Below are 6,072 nucleotides of genomic sequence, written 5' to 3'. Positions count from 1 at the left end.
CTCTGTGGTTACAGCTTAGTACTTAATGCACAGTTTACAGTTTGATGTACAGTTTACCGCATCTGAGCTGAGTGGTAATAAATGGATAATTTTCAATTCATCCTCCAGATGTGGTCTGCTAGGAATCTGGCTGATATTAGAGAATCCCTTTTCTGTTTTGATTATCTTCTGAAGCAAAATCTACTTTCTTCAGGAAAAAAACCCTTCCCTCTTGGCATCTGAACTGCAGTGACCCCAGCCTGAGGTCCATCTACAGCATCCAAGTTCTTGTGTTGCATTAGGAGCTATGTTTAAGCATCTGTTGAAATCCCAAAGACCTCAGTCTTCACTTACAACTTCTGGGGTGGTGGTGGTGGTGAAAGTACTACAAACTCGATCTACAGAGAATATCCAAACTTGAGACTGGACTTGAAGATTCACAATGTCTTAAGGGGAAGAAAGTGTTATTCCTTAAAGTTTGATAGAAAGGATAGTAAACTGATTTTCATATTGAAATGTCCCTCTATTAATATATACTTTAAAGTATGTGTCTGTGAAAGAGGAAAAACTTACTTTCTGGTGTTTTAAGCAGTTTCTTTTGTGATTTTTTTTGTACAAAGATAAACCAGGTAGCTTATATAATAGCAAGTAATTCAGTTTCAAATAAATTTATTGAGTTTCAGAAAAATACTGAGTGATAATAATAATGCCCTACATGATATCAGACCTTACTAGCTTCAATCCTTTCCCAGCTAGAATGCTAGTTACATATATAAAACAGAAAATAAAAAGTAAAACAAAACTTCAGTGGAGTTTTGTAGTACTCACCAAAGTTTTCCAAATAGTCCTTGCTTCTTGACTTCAGTTTGTGCCTTTTCCTTGTCTGCTGGTAAACCCACAGAGGGACCATCTGCTTCTGCAGAAGCACTATTACTGCCAGTGCTAGAGGGGAAGTGCTGTGTAATAATGGACTGCTTTTTTTCTATCAGATATGCCAGCAATTTGGACAGCCAAAAAAGTTTGGGATACCTCCAGGAACTTGGGCACCTGTTCAATAAATAGCATTGATCTGCTGTGAGCTGTAAGGATTGATCAGTTACGTAAGGAAGCCTGGCCTTGCAGAGAGCATGGTATTGAGATCCACTTCTCAAACTCTCTTTTAAACAATCGTATTCCTCTTGTAGTGGAGCTCTACCATGGAGCTATATGCTCCAAATATACCACAAAATATCTAAGACATGGACGAGCTGCCCATGTGCTCCAAAAAGCTGTTTTCAAAAAGCCTTAATACTCATCCTTACATATGAGGAGGAACACCCTCTGTCCAGGTGCTCTCGTAGTATCACCTTGAACATTCTACCTGTTTGCACAGAATCAGTTTATTTTTTTCTTTTGCTTTTGGGATATATTCAGTATTCTTGCTAGGGAAATATAACATTTATGTTATGTTCCCTTTACCATTCTGTAAATACTTCAATTTTTTCCAAACATCATTTCAAAGGAAGAAAATGTCTGATTGATTCCATACATCCTCAGCCAACAAATGGTAAACAAAACAATATCCTGGTTATACAACTGGTTCCGTAACATTTCATAGAAGTGTCTGATGAAAAATTTAAGCACAAATAACTTCTGCAAGGTGACAATTAATGTTGTTTAACTTTTAACCTGTGCTGCTTTTACATACTTCATGTTGTCGGAGAAACTGGTTGCTTGAACTAAAAATATCTCTGTGGAATTCTGACCTGACAGAAACACTCCAGGCATTTACTGCTGTGTCCCCAGAAGCTCAAAGCAATGGGCTCCAGGATACCAGCTCACCAGTCACCAAAAGAAGCCTGATTTCGCATATCTCATCACTAGGTCTGGGTTTACAGGGCCATGTCAAGTATCCACAGAAAGCTTTCTTGGAAACAAGCTTCCTTAGTCTTTTTTCCCTTTTAACGACTTCTGCCTGTTGATTAGAATTGCCTGAGTACATGAAGGCTTTAGGTTGGGGTTTTTTCACTGTTTTTCTTTCAAGGTGGAAAAAATGAATCCATCAGAAATTAGTTGTATCCAAATGAGGAAGAAGGATCATAAATCTTCATTGCCAAAAATGTTAAAATACTCTTGAGGCAGGGCAAAAAAATTAAATTATTTAAGAAGGCACTAGGTCTAATAAAAATAATTTTGAATGGTATTTTGTTAACAGTTTTGTTTTCCATGTTGCAGCCTGTCCCTACTCACTGCTACACAACAGAGCAGATAATAAAATTGGAAAAGGAAAGGGAGAACAACAAAGCAATAAAAGGTACAAAAGTGCCCTTATGTGAAGGACAAGTCAGTGGTGCAGGAAATTTCATTTTGGAAAAGACAATTTTTTCAAGTGACCAAAGAATTTGGTAAAATGATAAGTAGCAATTGTGCTAAGTAAGGCTCGGGAATTATTTTTCACCATCTCTAGTAAACACGAATGTTGGGAGAACTGTATTTTCACTCACAGAAGTGCAAGTGATGGAACTCTTTGCATGACTTTTATGGATGTTAAAGTTTCCCATTCTTCAAAAGCAACTTGAAACTTAGGAAAGAAATTCTTTCTCAGGATATCCCCAAGATTATGAATCAGAGTAAAAGAATGTTCCAGGGACTTATTCTTGCCATGCTTTTACAACTTTTTTCTAGGTATGTATCCCCTGATGACAGTCATCAACAGGATCCTCGCCCAGCTGAACTTTTGCTGATCCAACACAGTTGTTCCATAAGTCCAGTGTACATCTATGATGAAAAACTTAACTAGCTTTAAATTCTTCAGGTCTTACCATAGTTCTGAGGCATAGCTGCTGCAACAGTTTGTAATGATTTAACAGAAACATGTAATCTAACAGGATTATCTTGACACTTTTTAATTTAGCTGAAAACAGGGGATCCTGGCTCAAGTTCATCCTTTAACTCCCTACTTCAAAATTTTCCCCACTGACCAAGCCTGGTCAACAGGAATTCCCTTCAGGACCTGACATAGTTATTTTCAGTTTGTATCCAGGGCAAGGCTTTCTTTATCCCCACAGTAAGTCAGAGTAATTTTGATTTCCACTGAGTTCTTACATATGTGCTCTGGCATTGTTTTAACTGCTTCATGAGTACAGCTTCTTCGTTCTTTCATAAGCTTTTTCTTACAAATTCTTAATGTCCAACGTGACATTCCCTCCTGATCAACCTATGTTTTTGAAAGGAATTAGGTTTTCCAGATCTTTCTTTTGCACATACAACCAATTGACCACCTCACTTAATACTTTGGGTGCACATCCAAAACCCTTGTTGTTTCTTGCTCAGGTGAATCAAGACAAAATTTCTATGGTAGTACGCCTTTGCCAAATGTTGCCACAAATCAGAATATTAATTTATTTTAACATTTTTCCAGTGTATCTTGTATACATTTAGTTCTCCTCATTTTTGTGCATATTCCTGCAGGCCTCTATTTCTTACTGTGTTGTAGTCAACTTCTACATCTTGCAACTTACTGCTGTATTTTCTTTTTTTTAATGTCCCATAAATAGTAGTTTATGACTGAACAAATTATTTTCATCTCTAATATCTAAATTCTCTCCAGTGACTTGTCTGTGAAAGACTTCTTCAGGAAATTCCTTTTCCTGTTAACAAGTTGAAGAAAAGCTCTATACACCAGCCTATATCTGAATCTTTTTACTTTCTCCTTGAGAATTAAAAGTTTTTTGAGGCAAAACTGACTCTGGTATATTGCATGTTGTTTGTTTTGCTTCGGTTTTTTTCCCTTATTCCCAAGTAGACCTTGTCCCAGTGAAATTCTAACACACTCTGTGCTCCACAGCACCCCTTCAGTTTGCAGAGCATTATTCCTGTTGGGAATACTAAACTGACCCTCTGGAAACTCCACTTGAAGTGGGTCCTTTTACTTGAATTTCTGTATTGGATCAGTCTCCTTGTCTTTCTTTTTTTGCCCTGCAAGTCCTTATTCTGCCTGGTATTTTTAGTCCTAGACACAGCCTAGTAGGTATTTTCAGGTTTTCTAACAGAACTGTATTTTACAGTCTTTTTTAAAAAAATGATGAATTCTGAGTGGTGTATTACACCACAGAATTGAAACTTCTTAGCCTTTCCCCTTAATTTCAATTGCTTTCTAAATCTGCTTCTAAACAAACAACACAACTAGTAAGTCTCTTGTCATTCCCTGCAAGTATGGAGACCAGTGATCATTTTCAAAGTGTTTTGCACATCTTTTCTTAAACCATTTCTTCATCTCACCTGCCATTTTTCTCCTTACTGCAGCAGCTGAATTCCCCCATTCCTTTCAAAGAACACTTGTGAGGGATTTTATCCAGGAACCCAAAGCCCTTGTTGCTGTGTTGAGCAGGTACTTCTGCGCCCATGTTATCACTTTCTTATCCAGTTTGCTTTAATCTGGTCATACTGAGATCAGCATGTGATCCAGGAAGCAAATATAAGACCCTACAGCTACAGGCAGCACACATTTCCATACAGCTGGCAAGCATGGGTTGGTCTGGGTGGTACAGGGATATGACTCCTAAATGCCATAAATCCAGACTATGAACAGTTTATTAACTCATTGACAGGCAAATGAATATAAATGTATTTATAATAGTAAATTCTGTAATTTTGCTTATCAAAGTGCTAATAATTATTCTACCCAAACCAGAAATGTGCAGCAAATGGTCAGCCATCACTCCCCTGTAGTTTCATTGTTCCTTTAAAGGCCAAAAAGTACTACTAAAGCTCAGTTTTCACCTTACATTTGTTGCATACACCCGGATCATCTCAGGTGGAAACCAGTAACTGTTGGTGGATGCCCTTTAAGTTTTGAATCTGAAACAGTCAAGTGCAAAGAGCCTACTAATATTTGCCTTTCTTGGAATCTGACTGGCCAATTTCAGTTTCACTTCTTTACTTAAGCTTAGCTATTTGCTGAATATTGAAAATCTCTAGAGGTCACTAGAGTTTTCTGCTAAATGGCTTTAGTTAAAGATTAATATGAAGCCTGCTATTTAACCTTCTTGGAGAGGGCCCACAAAATGAACAGGAATTGTGAGGAATAATTACAAAGGAGAATTAATTCCTTGTTGAATAAATATGAAAGTTTAGATATTGTAAATTAGCCTTGACAACTCTATCCTTGAAAGAGAGAACTGTGTAAGGCCTTGAAAAGAGCAAAAGCAGACTTGCAGAGTAAATTAAATGCAATTAACTGGTGAGAATCTGTTCATTCAATTCACTCTGGCTTATTTTAAAAAGGCATTTTTTAAGGAAAAAAAAAAAAAAACACTTTGGTAAATAAAATCTCAGCCTAATAATTGATGTTACTTAGCCAAGAATTGTAGCTTTATATTTCAAGTTGTTGAAAATCTGCTCTAATATACTTAGATGCTAGAATAGGCAAGCTTCTCCTGCCATCAAAGAAAACAGGCCTAAACCCCAAACCAGGGAGAACTGGCTCCACAAGATGATTTGTATGATCACTGAAAGATCCTTTTACATTTTAAGCACCAAAATAAAATCTGTCTTTCCAGAATAACCCAGTCCCGGCCACATTACTTCAGAACCCATCTCCAGATGCATGCTTTTTCCTGGCACTTCTCCCTCCAGCTGACCACAGAGTCTTCCCAAGAATTTATGTGAAGAGAGAAAAACTTGCTATTTCCAGGGAATGGATAAAGTTCTTATTTCTCAAAGAACTTTGAAAAAGTTTGATGTTTCAGCAGTTCCCTTTTGTTCTTCTATAGTTTTGTTTTGTTGAAAAACAAACAAACATCTGCTGAGTCTTTCAGTGTCCCAGAACAATCTAGGGACCGTAGAGACAGAGGGGGGTGATGGGCAATGCCAACACTTCTGTCTCCAGCAGAGCAGGATGGGGTAAAGCAGTTTGTTGTGTCTGCTCAGCAGATGTACAGTCTGTGAACTGAAGGAAGCTGCAGAGTTCCTAAGATAATGAGGTACAATTAGTGCCAGATGTGAATGTGGCAATTTTACAGTAAGTAAACACAATTCTGAACAATGAAGTTATAAATTAAAGAAACTTTACCTGAAGTACACAATGCAAATGGAAGCAGAAGTTTGACTTAA

This window comes from Oenanthe melanoleuca, chromosome 3 (genome assembly GCF_029582105.1).
Source record: "Oenanthe melanoleuca isolate GR-GAL-2019-014 chromosome 3, OMel1.0, whole genome shotgun sequence".
Classification (NCBI taxonomy): domain Eukaryota; kingdom Metazoa; phylum Chordata; class Aves; order Passeriformes; family Muscicapidae; genus Oenanthe; species Oenanthe melanoleuca.
Note: the sequence above shows the minus strand (reverse complement) of the source record.